Raw genomic sequence first — 18,791 nt, 5'->3', positions numbered from 1 at the left:
ATGCCCACAAAGGGGAATTCACCCTTTACCTCAAGAAAAACAGAGCAATTCCAATTGCTCTATTTTTTTTTTTTTGCTCTTTTTTGTCATTTCCATTACTTATTAATCATCTCTATTTGGTGAGGCATTCTTCTCGCATTTTCCTTAAGTTCTTCAGACATATTTTAAATAGTTGATTTAATGTTATTACCTATTAAGTCCACCATCTAGGCTGGAAAACACTGTCTCTTCCCATGTATGAACCATACTTGTTTCTTTGCATGCCTTATAACTTTTTGTTGAAAACAAGAATAATTTTTTCTGCAATTTTTCCTGAATAAATGTGTCTCAGATTGTTATAAGCCTTTGGTTAATTTCTCAAGTTCTGAAAAAGCTGGTTTTGACAATATTTGCCAACTTTCTCATATCTTTTAATGGAGGAACAGCTTCTATGAAGTCCTCATTCCACCACTCCCCAGCAATCTATATCTCATACGGCATTTAGAAAGAGGTTTTCATCTTCCAAAACAATTTTTTGGAAAAGAGGGGTAAAAGAGTAGAACTCTGGTCATTAAGTACCCAGTACTTGATCTTAAGCCACAAGTGGTGTTGAGTTGCACCCTTCTCCATTTAGATTTCTTAAATTGACAACTTAAAATTAATACTACAGGGCCAGGTGCGGTGGCTTACACCTGTAATCCCAGCACTTCGGGAGGCCAAAGCGGGCGAATCATGAGGTCAGGAGTTCAAGACCAGCCCGGCCAACATGGTGAACGGAGGTGGAGGTTGTAGTGAGCTGAGATCGCAGCACGGCACTCCAGCCTAAGCTACCGTGTAAGACTCCGTCTCAAGAAAAAAAAAAAACCAAAACACTACGTAGAGGAAAAAAACCACATTACATAGAAAATTTTTTAAACACATAATTTTATAATTCCAGCAACCTGAACAAATTGTTGGTACAGCATTCCAAAATAACAAAAAACGAGATGTTACACATTCCATTTTATAATATATAATTTTTGTGTAAAGGCATCTTGTCCTGTGGTAATACATTTAGAGTGACAGCTTGATTAGGACACATGAGCTATTTTTAAAGGCTACATCGTATGACACTGAATAGATGTAGTGTTCAGTGTAGTGTTCATATGTAGCGAACATTTCTGATGCACGTTTTAGTGATTTCCCATCTTCTGCTCTCACCTCATGTTTCCATGCTTGTCCCGTGATACCACAGGTTGCATTTCTAGAACTGGAATTGCTGTGTTAAATGATGGTAACTTTTAGGTTCAATCTTCTCTGCACTGTTTAGCCATTTAATACCCAGTCCTATGGTGAAACACATTTTCTTTTCTCCTTGAGAGGACAGTCACTGTCATTCAGTGACATCACTGCCTTCATTTGATATACGGTCAGTCCTCCATATCTGTGGGTTCCATATCCACAAATTCAACCAACCGTGGATCAAAAATATTTGAAAAAGCCAAATAAAAAATTAAATGCAACAATAAAAAATAACACAGGCCGGGCGCGGTGGCTCACGCCTGTAATCCCAGCACTTTGAGAGGCCAAGACGGGCAGATCCCAAGGTCAAGAGACCAAGACCATCCTGGCCAACATGGTGAAACTTGTCTCTACTAAAAATACAAAAAAATTAGCTGGGTGTAGTGGAGCATGCCTGTAGTCCCAGCTACTCCAGAGGCTGAGGCAGGAGAATCACTTGAACCCAGGAGGAGGAGGTCGCAGTGAGCCAAGATTGTGCAACTGCACTCCAGCCAGGAGACAGAATAAAACTGTCTCCAAAAATAAATAAGTAAATAAATAAATAAACAATACAGTATAATACTATTTACATGGCATTTGCATTGTATTGGGTGTTTTAATCTAGAGATGATTTAAAGTACACAAGAGGGTATACATAGGTTATATGCAAATACTATGCCATTTTCTATCAAGCACTTGAGCATCCTGGAGTATTTTAGCATCTAGGGGGGTGTCTTGGAACCAGTCCCCAGAGGATACCAAGAAACAACTATGCTATTTTTTTTTCTTTTTTTTTTTTAAGATGGGGTTTCACCATGTCGGTCAGGCTGGTCTTGAACTCCCGACCTCAGGTGATCCGCCTGCCTTGGCCTCCAAAGTGTGTGGATTACAGGCATGAGTCACCATGCCCGGCTGTGCTATTAAAAACTATCTCACAATGCTCCTTTACCACCTGAAAGGGGAACACAGCCACAGGTGAGGACAGATTGTACTTAAAACTCCTGCAGATATTGGGCGCAGTGGCTCACTCCTTAATCCCAGCACTTTGGGAGGCCAAGGCAGTTGATCACAAGGTCAGGAGTTCAAGACCAGCCTGGCCAAAATAGTGAAACCCTGTCTCTATTAAAAATACAAAAATTACCCGGGCATGGTGGCGCACACCTGTAATCCCAGCTACTAGGGAGGCTGAGACAGAGAATTGCTTGAACCTGGAAGGCAGAGGATGTGAGCCGAGATCGCGCCATTGCACTCCAACCTGGGCAACTCTATCTCAAAAAAACAAACAAACAAAAAACTCCTGCAGAGACACATGAGAAAGAATTGAAATTGGACGCTTACCTAACACCACATCCATGACCTAAATATAAGACCTAAAATGACAAAACTCTTAGAAAAAACACAAGAGAGAAGCTTTATGATACTAGTTTGAATGATTTCTTGGATATAACACCAAAGGTAGGCATAGGCAACAAAAAGCAAAGATAGACAAACTGGACTTCGTGAAAATGTAAAAATGTTGTGCATCAAAAGACAATATCAATGGGGTAAAAAGACAATCCACAGTACGGAAGCAAATATTTACAAGTCATACATCTGATAAGGAATTAATATTCAGAATATATGGAAAGCTCCCAAAAGTTTTTTAAATGTGTTTTTTGTTTTTGTCTTTTTTGAGACAGTGTCTCACTCTATTGTCCAGGCTAGAATGCAGTGGTACAATCTCAGCTCACTGCAGCCTAGACTTCCCATGCTAAAGTGATCCTCCCAACTCAGCCTCCCTGGTAGCTGGGACCACACCTGGCACCTCTGCCCCCATTTTGAATCAGGTGTGTGTGTGTGTTGAATTTTGGGAGTTTGCCAGGTACAGTGGCTCATGTCTGTAATCCCAGCACTTTGGAAGGCTGAGGCAGGCAGATCACTTGAGCTCAGGAGTTCAAGACCAGCCTGGGCATCGTGGCAAAACCCTGTCTCCACAAAAAATATAAAAAATTAGCCCAATGTGGTGGCATGCACCTGTGGTCCCAGCTACAAGGGAGGTTAAGGTGGGAGGATGACTGGAGCCCAGGAGGTTGAGGCCGCAATGAGCCAAGACTGTGCCACTGTACTCTAGCCTGGGCAACAGAACAAGACCCTGTCTCAAAAAAAAAAAAAAAAAAAAAAAAAAAAAGGGCAAAGGACTTGAACAGACATTTCCCCAAATAAGATATAAGGACATCACAAGATGCTCAAGGCCAGGCAGGGTGGCTCATGTCTGTAATCCCAGTACTCTGGGAGGCTGAAGTGGGTGGATCATTCAAGGTCAGGAGTTTGGCCGGGCCAACACATCTCTACTAAAAATACAAAAATTAGCCAGCATGGTGGCGTGCACCTATAATCCAAGCTACTTGGGAGACTGAGGCAAGAGGGTATCTTGAACCCAGGAGGCAGAGGTTGCAGTGAGATGAGATGGCACCACTGCACTGCAGCCTGAGCGATAGAGCAAGACTCCATCTAAAAAAAAAAAAAAAAAAAAAAAAAAAAAAAAAAAATACCACCACTAAAAAAAAAAAAAAAAAAAAAAAAAAAAGAAAGTATTGACCACCACTAATCATTAAGGAAATGCAAATCCAAACATGAGATATCACCTTACACCCAAAAAACAAAGTTAAGTGTTGGTGAGGATGTGGAAAACTGGAACCCTTGTGCACTGTTAATGTAAAATGGTGTAGCTGATGTAGAAAATAGCACAGCGGGTCCTCAAAAAAATTAAAAATAGAATCACCATTGATCCAGCAATCAGGTATATACCCAAAAGGACTGAAAGCAAAGTCTCAAAGAGGTATTTGTACACCCACGTTCACAGAAGCATTATCATATATTTTATCATAATAGCTAAAACATGAAACCAATCCAAGTATCCACAGATATATGAATGGATAAGTAAAATCTATATAATGGAAGAGGATTTAGCCTTAAAAAGAAAGGAAATTCTGATACATGCTACAAGATGGATGTATCTTGAAGACATTATGCTATCTGAAATAAGCCAGTCTGATTCCATTTATATGAGGTGCTTAGAGTAGTCCAATTTATAGAGACAGAAAGTAGAATGGTGAGTGCCAGGGGCTTGGGTGAGTGGGGAAAGAGGAATTAGGATTTCAGGGTTACAGAGCTTCAGTTTTACAAGATGAAAAAAAGTCTGCAGATAGTGGTGATAGTTGTTCAATGTAAATGTACCTAATACGACTGAACTGTACACTGGGAAATGGTTAAGAGAGTAAATTTCATATTATGTGTACATAATATATGTCATACGGTCTGAATGTGGACATCCCCTCAAGATTCATATGTTTATTAAGAGGTGGGACCTTGAGGAGGTAAGTCATAAGGGTTCCATTCTACGGGCAAAATCAGTGCCCTTATAAATGAGGTCAAGCTTGACACAGTGGCTGGCACCTATAATCCCAGCTACTCGGGAGATTGAGGTGGGAGGATTGCTCGAACCCAAGAGTTGGAGAAAAATAGAGAGGTCAAGGTCAAAAGAAGCTGTCTTGTCCCATCCACCCTGTGAAGACACAGCATCTTTTATGAGGAACAAGCCCCTCACCAGATACCCAATCTGCTGGTGCCTTGATCTTGAACTTCTCAGCTTCCAAAACTGTTAAGAAATAAATTTCTTGGCCTGGCCAACATGGTGAAACCCCATTTCTACTAAAAATGCAAAAATTAGCTGGACATCGTGGCAGGTACCTATAATCTCAGTTACTTGAAAGGCTGAGGCAGAAGAATCACTTGAACCCAGGAGACGGAGGTTGCAGTGAGCTACGATTGCGCTACTGTCCTACAGCCTGGGTGGTAAGAGTGAAACTCCGTCTCAGAAGAAAAAAATCTTCAGGCCGGGTGCAGTGGCTCAAGCCTCTAATCCTAGTACTGTGGGTGGCTGAGGCGGGCAGATCACTTGAGGTCAAGAGTTCGAGACCAGCCTGGCCAACACAGTGAAACTCCGTCTCTACGAAAAGTACAAAAATTAGCTGGGCATGGTGGCATGTACCTGTAATCCCAGTGACTTGGGAGGCTGAGGCAGAAGAACTGCTTGAACCTAGGAGGCAGAGGTTGCAGTGAGCTGAGATTGTGCCACTGCACTCCAGCCTAGGTGATAGAGCAGGACTCCATCTCAAAAAAACAAATTTAAAAAATAAAAATAATAAATAAATTTCTATTGTTTATAAATTACCCAGAATAAGACTGTTTGGTTCTAGCAGCCCAAATGGATGAAGACAATGTATTTTACCACAATTTTTTTAAATGGAGGACAAAAAAACTCCTGAAGTGCAAAAACCTAAGACAGCCTCCTGCCAATTTCTCCCCCACTCAAATGTCCTTTTCTTGTCACTCTATAAACCTCTGCTCTTACTCACATGGGACCACATGTGTATCAGACATTAAAGGAGAGGTCAGGCTGGGTGAGGTGGCTCATGCCTGAAATCCCAGCACTTTGGGAATGCGAAGCTGGTGAATCACCTGAGGTCAGGAGTTCAAGACCAACCTGGCCAACATAGTGAAACCCCATCCTTACTAAAAATACAAAAATTAGCTGGGCGTGGTGGCAGGCATCTGTAATCCCAGCTACTCGGGAGGCTGAGGCAGGAAAATCACTTGAACCCGGGAGGCGGAAGTTGCAGTGAACCAAGATCGTGCCATTGAACTCTGGCCTGGGTAACAAGAGTAAAACTCCATCTCAAAAAAAAAGAGGCCAGGTATAGTCGCTCACACTTGTAATCCCAGCACTTTGGGAGGCCGAGGCGGGTGGATCACAAGGTCAGGTGTTTGAGATCAGCCTGGCTAATATGGTGAAACCCTGTCTCTACTAAAAATACAAAAATTAGCCAGGCGTGGTGGCGTATGCCTGTAGTTCCAGCTACTTAGGAGGCTGAGGCAGGAGAATTGCTTGAACCCAGGAGGCGGAGGTTGCAGTGAGCCAAAATCACACCACTGCACTCCAGCCTAAGTGACAGAGAGAGACTCAATCTCAAAAAAAAAAGAGGTCAAACTGCATTAACAATTCTCAACCAGGTCCACTCACCATCTACAAGCTTCCTAGGGCCCTACCCAGTGGCCAGGACAGGAATGCAATTCTGCATCTAGTTATTATCCAAGATGCAGATTTCTAACAAGAATATGATGGCAATGGCCTTTCCAAAGATTGGTAGCTTTCCACCAGGAAGGTAGGGAGAGGACAGAGTTCTCACCATCACCAAGTGGGTGAGCTGAAGAATGGGAAAAAGCCAGCACTGGTTCCAGATGCCATAATTTCTTCATAACCAAGCATGATTAGAAAGAAAGAACTCTTAAGTACCAGTCTTTCTCTTTATTTGAAAATGTTTAAGAGATGTGGGGAAATGCCAGACATGGACTCAGAAGACTGGGACTCAAATTCTAGCCATGGTGGGTCATGATTTTACAACCAGCCCTGGGTCAGAGAAAGCCTTGAGAAATACAGAGAATCTAAAGAATCTAAACTGTACCTACTTTGTATATAACAGTATCTATTTTATATTTAATAAGTATGGCCACAAAAATAGATAGACCTATACTTTTATTTAAGGCACATGGGGTGTGAGACCATCCCCATTTGGAGGCAAAATGGTGGCAATGGAGCAGGTCTGCATAGCAGATAGATTCAAAGGCCAGTTTCATCCCGCCCAGAGGTCTCTTTAATTATAAAGAAAATGTCATCCAGTTGAGAAAGCAAGGACAACAGTTGATTAGGAAAATAATTTACCATAGTTTAAAATCATGTATTTATTTCCTTATTACGTAAGCTTCTCTAATTCCAGAAAGATAATCAGATTGAATACAGACAAGGCTAAGAAAATAGTATTTATAGTTTTAAGAAATCTGTGTGTTACCTGTTCCTTTATGTGCTCTAAGACAATATGGTCTGTTCAGAATTACAAATCAGTCTTGAGATTCCAATTAAAACATGGAACTGAGGCCAGGTGTGGTGGCTCACACCTGTAACCTTGCATTTTGGGAGGCTGAGGCAGGTGGATCACTTGTTACCAGTTTGAGACCAGCACTGGCAACACAGTGGAATCCCATCTCTACCAAAAAAATGTTTAAAAAATCAGCCAGGCATGATGTGCATGCCCAGCTACTCAGGAGGCTGAGATGGGAGGATCACTTGAACATGGGAGGATCACTTGAGCATGGGAGATGGAGGCTGCAGTGAGCCATGGTCACAGCAGTGCAAACCAGCCTGGGTGACAGAGCAAGACCCCGTCTCAAAACAAAAAACATGGAACTGAGTAATTAGCTTAGACTTGTGATTTTAAGCAGAAATGTTACTAAGTTTAAAATCAGTACTGGCAGAAGACAAACCCATGAAAAGATGTTTAAAATCAGTAGTAATTAGGAAAATTCAAATTGAAACCATGAGATAACCCCACATGCCTTTTTAAATGGCTAAAATTTAAAAGACTAACTATACCCACTGTTGGGGAGGATGCAGAGAAACTGGAATTCTCATACACAGCTGGTAGGAATGTAAAATACTACAACCACGTCAGAAAATTTGGCAGTTCAAGTTAAACATACATACAGCTACCATAGGATCTGGCCACTCTACTCAGGCATTCACCCAAAAGAAAAGAAAATATATGCCCACACAAAGACTTACACACAAATGTTCACAGCAGCTTTATTTCTAAATGCAAAAAAGCAGAAGCAACTGAGACGACCAACAACAGGGGACTAGCTAAACTGTAATACCCATATAACAAAATCAGCAAACAAACAAATAAATGTGGCCGGGCTGGCGGCTGACACCTGTAATCCCAGCACTTTGGGAGGCCGAGGCAGGCAAATTATGAGGTCAGGAGACCGAGAACATCCTGACCAACATGGTGAAACCCTGTCTCTACCAAAAATACAAAACTCAGCGAGGTGTGGTGGTGTAAGTCTGTAATCCCAGCTACTCAGGAGGCTGAGGCAGGAGAATCGCTTGAACCTGGGAGGCGGGAATTGCAGCAAGTTGAGATCATACCACTGTACTCCAGCCTGGGTGACAGAGCAAGACTCCATCTCAAAAATTAAAAAGAATAAAAAAATAAACTGACCAGGAGCAGTGGCTCACACCTGTAACCCCAGCACTTTGGGAGGCCAAGATGGGAAGTGGGAAAGACTGCTTGAGCTTAGGAGTTCAAGATAAGCGTAATGGCCAGGTGTGGAGGCTCATGCCCGTAATCCCAACACTTTGGGAGACTGAGGTGGGTGGATCATTTGAGGTCAGGAGTCCAGACCAGCCTGGCCAACATGACAAAACCCCATCTCTACTAAAAATACAAAAATTAGCTAGGCGTGGTAGGCTGGGCGCCTCTAGTCTCAGCTACTCAGGAGGCTGAGGCAGGAGAATTGCTTGAACCTGGGAGGCAGAGGCTGCAGTGGGCCAAGATTGTGCCACTGCACTCCAGCCTGGGTGACAGAGCAAAACTCTATCTAAAAACAAACAAACAAACAAAAAAAAGACAAGCCTAAGCAATGTATCGAGATTTCATCTCTACTAAAGATTAAAATAATAACAATAATAATAAGCAGGCATAGTGGCACACACCTGTAGTTCCAGCTACTCAGGAGGCTAAGGTGGGAGATCACCTGAGCCCAGAAGGTCAAGGCTACAGGGCGCTACGATCACACCACTATATTCCAGCTTGGGTGACAGAGCAAGACTCTGTCTGGAAAAAAAGGAAGAAAGAAAAGAAGGAAATGAACTATCAATACATGAAACAACATGAACATATCTCAAGATAATTATGCTTAGTAAAAGAAGGCAGAGAAAAAAGAATATATACTATATGAGTGAATTTATGGGCAATTCCAGAAAATGGAAACTAACCTATAGCAACAGAAAGCAGTTCCATGGTTTCTTGAAGAGTGTGAAGGCAGAGGGAGAAATTCCAAAGTGGTGAATGTGCTCACTCTCTGGACTGCAGTGATGGCTTCACAAGTGTAAACATATATTAAAACCTGTCAAGTTGCACACCTGAAATATGTGCAACTTATTATATCTCAATAGTACCCCAATCAAGCTGTTGAGAAAACTAAAATGTATCACTCCTGTAATCCCAGCACTTTGGGAGGCCAAGGCAGGCTGACGGCTTGAGCTCAGGAGATCGAGAGGAGCCTGGGCAATGTGGTTCTTCTGTCATTACAAAAAATACAAAAATTAGCTGGGTGTGGTGGCTTGACCCTGCAGTCCCAGTTACTCAGGAGGCTGAAGAGGGAAGATCACATGAGCCTGGGAAGAGAAGGCTGCAGTAAGCTGAGACTGTGCCACCGCACTCCAGCCAGGTGACAGAATGAGACCCTGTCTCAAAATAAACAAAAATAAATAAAACACAAAACGATATAGGAAAGTTTAAGAAAACTGTAACGTACAGCTTTACTTACTAGATTTACAAGAGTCATTTAGGTATTAGAGATTTTATTTTAATCAGATAAATGGAAGAATTATTATTTTAAGATGGAGTCTCGTTCTGTTGCCAGGCTAGAGTGCAATGGCGTGATCTCGGCTCACTGCAACCTCTGCCCCCCAGTTCAAGCTATTCTCTGCCTCAACCTCCAGAATAGCTGGGATCACAGGCGCACATCACCACACCCAGTTAATTTTTGTATTTTTAGTAAAGATGGGGTTTCACCATGTTGGCCAGGATGGTCTCGATCTCTTGACCTCATGATCTGCCCACCTCGGCCTCCCAAACTGCTGGAATAATAGGCGTGAGCCACCGTACCTGGCCAGAGGAATTATTAAAATAAAGGAAGTTGAATGTAATTTATAAATTCAATTGAAAATTTTCAGATGAGTTTCATTAAGTTTGCAAATGGAACAAAGTATTAATCAAAAAGCCCTCTGAGGCCAAGAGCAGTGGCTCATACCTGTAATCCCAGCATTTGGGAGACTGAGGCAGGCAGATCACTTAAGCTCAGGAGTACAAGACCAGCCTGGCCAACATGATGAAACCCCGTCTCTACTAAAAATACAAAAAAATTACTCAGCATGGTCGCACCTGCCTGGAATCCCAGCTACTCAGGAGACTGAGGAAGAGAATCGCTTGAACCGGGAGGCAGAGGTTGCAGTGAACCAAGATCATACCATTGCACTCCAGCCTGGGTGACAGAGCAAGATCCTCTGAGAGTGCATGTTAAAATGTCCTAGAATCATAAATAGATCAGAAAGATTTATAGGCTACACTTAGAAGCTAAAGTTAAAAGACTAGCCCTTAAAATAACTAGGTTTCTAAATTCATAATTTTATCAAATTGAAAATCAACTTTTTTCAACCAAAGTAATTTCTGAATAATCTTTGCATTACACAAAAATCCAGGGGTAGGGGTGGGTATGGCATCGAAACCTCCCTCAGACATGTCACTCATCAGTCACCCGAAACTCACCAAGTCACTAAATCTCTCTAGTTTCTCTGAACCTTTAGTTCCTCACCCGTTGCAAGAGAAAAATATTTTCCAGAATAAATAATATACTTATTATTGATTTAACCTTAATACATTTCATATTGATACACAGCATATGCATGAGAGAAGGCGTTCAGCACATCAGTGATGTGCAAACATAAGAAATGGGCAGCACGTGTCACTTCAGCCACTGCAGCGCCCAGTGACAGGCATGGGAAAGGTGACACACAGCCCCAGAGACTAAGCATGACTCAGCACAGCCAGGTCGCGGAATTTTCCCAAAGCCTTGCTGTGATGTCATGGTGGATGTCATCAGGAGAGGAGCTGCCACAGAAGCAGTCAGGCCCTTCCACACACAGACAGTGGAAATGTACTCCCAGCTGTCCTATAAGCTCCCGGACCCACCCCTTTCTCTGGCCTCAAGGCAGATCAGGACAAGGAGGTAACAGAAGAGCAGGGAAACAGAGTAGTGCTGAGAGTACCTGGGGCAATGCCTTCAAGCATAACACTTAACAACAAAAGGTCACATTCATGTTCCTCCAGGATCCCAGGAGAAAGCTGAAGAGGAGGGGAGGGTGACAAGCTTAGAACACAGAGCCTTAGTCCCTAGGCAAAGCTGAAGTCAGCAGAACCTTGGAAACTGAGGAGCCGAACAAGCTTTGACAATTCCATAACATGGAAGAAGGCGGCCCTTCTTGGTGACTGATTTTCCCTCCATACTGATGGATCTAAGGGAAGACATCAATAGAAGATGGCAATCTTAGAAGAAAAAAAAATGAAATCGGCATCTGGGATTCTGCTAACCAGCCTTCTCCAGGCTTCAGTTTCTTCAGTTTCATAAGACAAGTGGTTTGAGGGGAACGTTCTCCAACACCCCCACCTCTCATTGTAGGTATACAAGGAAGAGAAATAACATCCAACTCTGACAGCCAGGAATAACAGGACAGAACAAGCAGAGAACAACGGGGTGAAAAGCACGGAGGGTGGAGTTCTTCCACGTTATGGCCCTTCCCACCCAGAGCTCACTGCCCTTACTAAATGGTAGCGTGAGGACGGCAGCTGCTGGCCCAAGATCTAGATCTAAGGGAGGACTGCGGGAAATCTCACACAGGAAACCAGCTCCTGCGGCACGAAGGATCGTCTGAGGAAAACCCCCACATAATGGGTAAAAAAACGAGAAAAACTCCTGTACCAAGGAATCCCTACTCAGCACTGGACATGAGCTCTGGAGAAAGCTGTCCCTGAACCACCAAGTCCCCAAGGCCACAGTGAGCCTAAAAGGAGGAGCATTATTGGTGTCACAGACTCTGGGAGAGCACCTGACTCAGCTGCTCCTGAAGACCAGCAGAGGGGGAGAGGACTGGACTAGCAGGGGACCGGCTAGAAGGCTCTGGAATTTAGGCTAAAGGAGGCCACTGAACCTCCCAGGCACCTGCCACCAGGGAAATATGTGTTAGGGGAAACCTTAAAAGCAGTAGAGCCAGTCAGGCATGGTGGCTCACACCTGTAATCCCAGCACCTGGGGAGGCTGAGGCGGGCAGATCACCTGAGGTCAGGAGTTCAAGACCAGCCTGGCCAACATGGTGAAACCCCATCTCTACTAAAAATACAAAAATTAGGCTGGGCACGGTGGCTCATGCCTGTAATCCCAGCACTTTGGGAGGCCAAGGCGTGTGGATCACCTGAGGTCAGGAGTTGAAGACCACCCTGAGCAACATAGTGAACCTCATTTCTATTAAAAATACAAAAATTAGGCCCAGGGTGGTGGCTCATGCCTATAATCCCAGCACTTCGGGAGACCCAGGCGAGCAGATTACCCAAGGTCAGGAGTTCAAGACCAGCCTGGCTAACACGGTGAAACCCCATCTTTACTAAAAATACAAAAACTGGCCAGGTGCGGTGGCTCATGCCTATAATCCCAGCACTTTGGGAGGCCAAGGTGGGCAGATCACAAGGTCAAGAGATTGAAATCACCCTGGCCAACATGGTAAAACCCCATCTCTACTAAAAATAAAAAAATTAGCTGGGTATGGTGGGGCATGTCTGTAGTCCCAGCTACTTAGGAGGCTGAGGCAGGAGAATCGCTTGAATCCGGGAGGCAGAGTTTGCAGTGAGCCGAGATCATACCACTGCACTCCAGCCTGGCAATAGAGCGAGACTTTGCCTCAAAAAAAAAAAAAAAAAAAAATTAGCCAGGTGTGGTGGCACATGCCTGTAAAATGCATAGGTGAAGAAGGGGCAGGTCCCCTTTCCCTCCTTGTCACTGTGAATGGCAAAGGCTGTCACCCTCTGAAAACACGTGTCAGGTGACTTTACAACCAGCTGGCAGAGCCACCTCGCACCGCAGCTGCCTGCTCTCCACGCTGACTCAAGGGGTCTCTCAGAGGCAGTCCAGCCCCAATGATTCTTTCTTTCTACCCAGCTTCCCAAGCTGACCATACCCTTCCAGAAGCAGGGCCTCCAGCTTGAGGCTGGCCAGCTGCCAACTGGGGCCAGAAGGGAGCCAGATGTCACTTTCCTGTAAAAACCAGGGGCCACCAGAAACAGACAAGGACTGCTTGGGTATTATCCAAAATCAGAGCGCAGCCTTTTTTTATTGATTGGGCTTGAGACCTGACATGCCAAACTGTTGGCCTCCACAGCTGCTCCCTGGGAAGCCCCCCACACAACCCACGGCCTGGATTCAGGCACAGGACTTACCCTTAGTGTTTGGTCAGCTCTCCAGAAGGCAGACACTATGTAAAGCAAAAGAAAAAAATGCATTACTCTCATTGCTCCAGGCAGTCCCCAGAGAACCTAGGAGTAGCAAGAACACAGATTTTTTTTTTTTTTTTTTTTTTTTTTTGAGACATAGTTGCACCACGCTGCCGCCCAGGCTGGAGTGCAGTGGCGTAATCTCGGCTCACTACAACCTCTGCCTCCTGGGTTCAAGCAATTCTCCTGCCTCAGCCTCCGGAGTAGCTGGGATTACAGGCATGCGCCACCACGCCCAGCTAATTTTTGTATTTTTGATAGAGACAGGGTTTTACTATGTTGGCCAGGCTGGTCTCAAATTGCTGACCTTAGGTGATCCACCTGCCTCAGCCTCCTGAAGTGCTGAGATTACAGGTGTGCATCACTGTGCCTGGCCAAAAACACAGATTTTAGAATCCAGAGACTGTTTCTTTGCTTCCATCTCGGGGGAGTCTCTGAGGGCACCAGGAGGGCACAGGGCTGGAAGTGCCAGCTCTGTTGTCCCGCTGCCTGGACTGCACCCCTTGTTATTCTGACAGCTGCTCTATTGTCACTCAAAGTGTTTCCTCATCTGTAAAATGGGAATAACAACATCGCCCATCTCACAGTGTTCTAGGGGATGCCCGACGAGGCAGCACACGCAAAGCCCTGGCACCATGCCTGGCACAGAGGACACACTGGGGCGTTAGCTGAAAGGCTTGGTGGGAAGCACTTAAGTAAAACCCTTTTCTGACACCCACTACGCATGAACATGAAGTTCTAGAAACGGTTCTTGTTTTATTTGAAGTGCTTTCTCTTCTTGCCTGCTCCATCAAGCCTCAGGCCTACTTTCTCTGCATTTCCGCAGAGCTGTCTCTAATCCTTCAGGAGCTCCCTCTGAATTCTTGGAGTCTGGTTTCTATCTCACTCCGCAACTTGACACTAATGAGGAGCTGTCTTACGTGACCTGAGATGTGTCCCCTATTTCCCAGCTATTTCCTCAAGTTCTTTCCTGCAAAGTCCCCTCCCTGCCATACGTAAGAGCACACCTCATGTTTATGCCCATGGGAGCCCGCAGTTGGGATTGTGTGATCACTTTTCAGAGTTTTATCGACGGCTTATTTCTGAAAAAGCCACATACACCTGCTCTAGCCACTAGTCAATGAACAGCAAAATGGAAACACAGGCCAGCAAGCTCAAATCCCTGTTCAGAGAAAAATAGTTGCCTTGATAGATAATGCTGAAATTCAATGTCTGGGGCACTCAATTCAATAAAATATTCACTGAGCACATGCCTCGCACAAGGAACTGTATGTACACTCAGGCTCTCCCACAAAGTGCCAAAAAGCAAATTGTTGGGGCTGGTTAAAAGAAACAAAAATGGGATGGCACGTGAGAGGCACTCCAGCAGTGAGCATGTCTGGCCTTCCTAGCTGTATGACTCTGAGCAAGTTATTTCACCTCTGTGTCTCATCTATGAGAGTCCGTCATTTCCAAGAGATGGATCTAATAGTACCTTTGTAATAGGATTGTTGTGATAATCACATTACGTGTATGTAAGGGGCTTAGCAAGGCCCTCACTACTGCACAGTAGTTGGCTTTTATTAATAAATCAAAGGGCTGGACACGGTGGCTCATGCCTGTAATCCCAGCAGTTTGAGAGGCCAAGGCGGGCAGACCATCTGAAGTCAAGAGTTTGAGACCAGCCTGACCAACATGGAGGAAACTGTCTCTACTAAAAATACAAAATTAGCTGGGCATAGTGGTACATGCCTGAAATCCCAGCTACTCAGAAGGCTGGGGCAAGAGAATCACTTGAACCTGGGAGATGGAGGTTGCAGGTGAGCCGAGATCACACCACTGCACTCCAGCGCAGGCAACAAAAGCGAAACTCCGTCTCGAAATAAATAAATAAATAAATAATTACTTATTATCATCATTGTTATTTAAAGAGAGCACAGTCCAACTGAATCGATTTAGCAAGCTTTAATAAAGTCCTGTCTCGAAGAATAATTATTTTGACAGGACAAAATAAGAGGGAAGGCCCTGCAGAAAACAAAGTCACGAAGAACGAGAGCAGAGGGACAGTGAGAATCGAGTGTTGGGGAACAGTGACTAGTCTCACTATGGGGCTTACACAGAAGAGGGAACCTGAGGGGTCAAATGGAAGAAAGAGCTCAACAGGTAGAATCATATTAGTCTTGAAGGCCAAGATGAAGCAAGCTTTTCATTCGGTAAGAAGAAATTGTTTATGCTTTTGGCCATTTCCCATCTTCCACCGTCAGGCCTGACTCCTCTGGCAAAGTGTCCACAGGTGAGACTAGAAGGCAGCTAAGAGAAAGAGAGGAAGGCACGGTCAGTCAGTCAGGCCCCAGTGAGGCTTCAGAGTGAGCAGGCAAAATGCCCCGCTGCTGTGAAGAACATCTCTGGGTGAGAAACCTGCCCCAAAGCAGGAACTTTCAGGATAGGAAAATCAGGGCCCATTTAGATGGAGGCAAGATGCTACTGGGAGGCAGCCAAAGAGAGGGCCGTGCTCATCCTCAACAAACATGTTGACCAGACGCTGGGCACAGTCAGTGGTCACACCTGTAATCCCCGCATTTTGGGAGGCTGAGGCAGGTGGATTATCTGAGGTCTGGAGCTTGAGACCAGCCTGGCCAAGATGGTGAAACCCCATCACTACTTTAAAAATACAAAAATTAGCCAGGCAAAGGGGTAGGCACCTATAATCCCAGCTACTCAGAAGGCTGAGGCCGGGAGAAATCGCTTGAACTCAGGAGGTGTAGGTTGCAGTGAGCTGAAGTCGCACCATCGCACAGAGCAAGACTTTGCCTCAAAAAAAAAAAAAAAAAAAAATTAGCCAGGAGTGGTGGCATGTGCCTGTAATCCCAGCTACTCAGGAGGCTGAGGCAGGGAGAATCGCTTGAACCCAGGGAGGTTGCAGTGAGCCGAGATGCGCCACTGTACTCCAGTCTGGGTGACAAGATCAAAGCTCCATCTAAAAAACAAACACAAAAAACATCTCTTTAACAAAACCTCTCCACGATAAAACTTTCTCACTGCTCAAATCCAATCACTGCTTCTCCACTGCCAGTGGCATAAAAAAAGAGGTCCACAATTCACCTCCTGTATGAAGCCTTCCCAAACCCATTCCCTTCCAGGCCATTTCTCCTCTCTCTTGCTTTAGTGTGTGGCTTGCTGTGATTTACTGGCCTCTACTGAACTTCCTCTTCCATGTCCTCCTAGAGCCAATACCTTGCCCACAAGGCTCACTACAAACATCTGTAGCAGGCTGCCTCAGCTGCCTAGGTTTTGTTTATTTTTCTTTCCCTCAATCGGTTTGTTAGCAGTTTTAAGACAAGGATTAACCTCATCGCCCGTGCTCTCTCTCAGCCCAGTGTAGGGACAGGAACACTGTAGGTGTGCAAAAGAATGTGATTAAGAGTTCAACAGTTAAGAGCGTGCAGGCAGGAAGCTGTAGCTGCAAGTGAGAGAAATGCTGAGCACATCCACCCCCAGCACAAGTGTTTGCATCACATACCAGGAAAGGGGGCCTTGGGGGAGGCCAGCCAGGGCTGCTGGTGGCAGTGGTTAAGGGAACAACGGGGAAGCAGATGGCAGGCGTTCTGGAGGTTCTGGTTGCGATTGGCAAGTATTGGTACTTCTCTGAGCCTGTTTTCTCAGCTAGAGAAGGGGTAAGGAGCCCTGCCCTACCTCGTCTCACAAAATGAAGACACAATCTGATTTTTTAAAATTTCAGGCCGGGCACGCCTGTAATCTCAGCACTTTGGGAAGCCAGGGCAGGTGGATCACTCACTTAACCCTAGGAGTTCCAGACCAGCCTGGGCAACATGACGGAACCCAGTCTCTCCCCAAAAATAAAAAACTTAGCTAGGCATGGTGGCGCCCGCCTGAGGCAGGAGGATCGCTTGAGCCCGGGAGGTCGAGGCTGCAGTGAGCCGAGATCACACCACTACACTCCAGCCTGGGTGGGTGATGCCGAGACCTTGTCTCAAAAAAAAAAAAAAAAAAAAAAAAGAAAAGAAAGAATTTCAAAGTTGCCAGGGACCTAGGGACTTGACCTAACTCCATCATTTGTGGGATCAGGAAAGAGCTCTCCAGACGTGAAAACTCCTCCAATCCAAGTGCACAGAGCAAATCAGGCTGTGAGTAACCTGCAGGGCAGTTCCTGAGAGTCAGGGCTTCCGACAATGACGCACTTTGTAAACTAGTAAAACCTGGAGAAATAAGGAGCTGAGCCCAGGCCCACCTCCTGAATGAGCGGCCTTGGGCAAATCACTGCCTCTGGGAACCTCGAGCTCCCCCGTCGGAAATAAAGTGGAGGATCCTACGGGAGGCGGAGTGCGAGCGCCAGGAACAAGGAAAGCCCCCGTCTTACACGCCGCGGCTTCCTGCAGAGCTGAGCCACGTCCAGTACGATGGGGACAACTTGGGCTCCCGATCCTGACAGACTTGGGGTCGAACCCTGAGGGACCTCGCGAAAGGCGCTTTAATCAGTCTCTCCATCTGCAAAATGGGCCCGAGAGGAAGACTGAGGGGGCTCGCGGGCCCGGGCTGGGGCTGGGGCTGGAGCCGGGGCCGGGGCTGGGGGCGGGCCCGGGGGCGGGCCCGGGGGCGGGTCGAGCCGGCCGAGCCCCCGCGCGAGGGGGAGGGGCGGCGCGCGACGCGTCGCGCACCGCCCGCCGCCGTCTCCTTCAGCCGTCACTCGCGGAGCCCGCGCCGCCTTTGCGCGCGCGACCATTACATAAGCGTCCCTCGCGGCGGCGCCGGCGCACGTCCACTCTCTCCGACCCGCCGCGGGCAGAGGACCGTGCGGAGCGCGGCGGACACTCACCTCCTCACTGCCGCCAGTCCCTGCCTCCGCCTCTACCGCCGCTGCCTCCACTGACACAGAACAGCTGCGGTCTCCGTGCAACCGAACTTGCTGCAGCCCCGGCCCCGCCTTGCGGACTTTCTATTGGCCCAGGCAGCCCAACCCCTCCCGTTATTGGGCAGTGTTCTCCGTCTCTCCTCGCCCCTTGCCTCTGGACTCCTCCCTGCGCCCGCCTGTCCGTCGCGTTTAAGCCTTGGCGCCCCACGTCATCCCCGCCCCTCCGTACCCGGCGAGCGTCTGGATTGGTGGCGAGGCTGAGAGAGCCCGCCCCTGGCACACCACCGCCTACTCCCTTGTCTCCGGAGCCTCACGTGGGCCGCAGGACCCAGACCAAGGCCCGCAATAGGCGGAAGTGGCCGGGCTGCGGCTCGCAGTTATTGGCTGTCGGCGGAGGTGGGGACGTTCGATTCATTCAGCCGAATAGCACGTGTCTCCCGAAGCTGCAAGCATAACAAGTCGCACTGGGGCTCTGGCGTCCCGGCTAGATGCAGATACGCTCT

General features: G+C 46.3%; 1 protein-coding gene across 1 annotated transcript in view; it reads right to left on the bottom strand.

Annotated features, from left to right (window-relative positions):
- The window catches only part of PC (pyruvate carboxylase), a 115,274-nt gene extending 96,925 nt beyond the window's left edge, over positions 1-18,349 (bottom strand). The window contains exons 1-2 of the mRNA XM_032282706.1: positions 18,253-18,349; positions 13,386-13,424 (exon numbers count right to left, since the gene is read on the bottom strand). The gene's annotated coding sequence lies outside the window, so the exon portion shown is untranslated. The remainder of the gene's footprint in view (positions 1-13,385; positions 13,425-18,252) is intronic.
- Positions 18,350-18,791: the final 442 nt, after the last annotated feature.

This window comes from Sapajus apella, unplaced genomic scaffold, assembly GCF_009761245.1.
Source record: "Sapajus apella isolate SASKATOON/1434 unplaced genomic scaffold, GSC_monkey_1.0 scaffold14, whole genome shotgun sequence".
Classification (NCBI taxonomy): Eukaryota; Metazoa; Chordata; class Mammalia; order Primates; family Cebidae; genus Sapajus; species Sapajus apella.
Note: the sequence above shows the minus strand (reverse complement) of the source record. Positions and strands in the feature narration are given on the sequence as shown.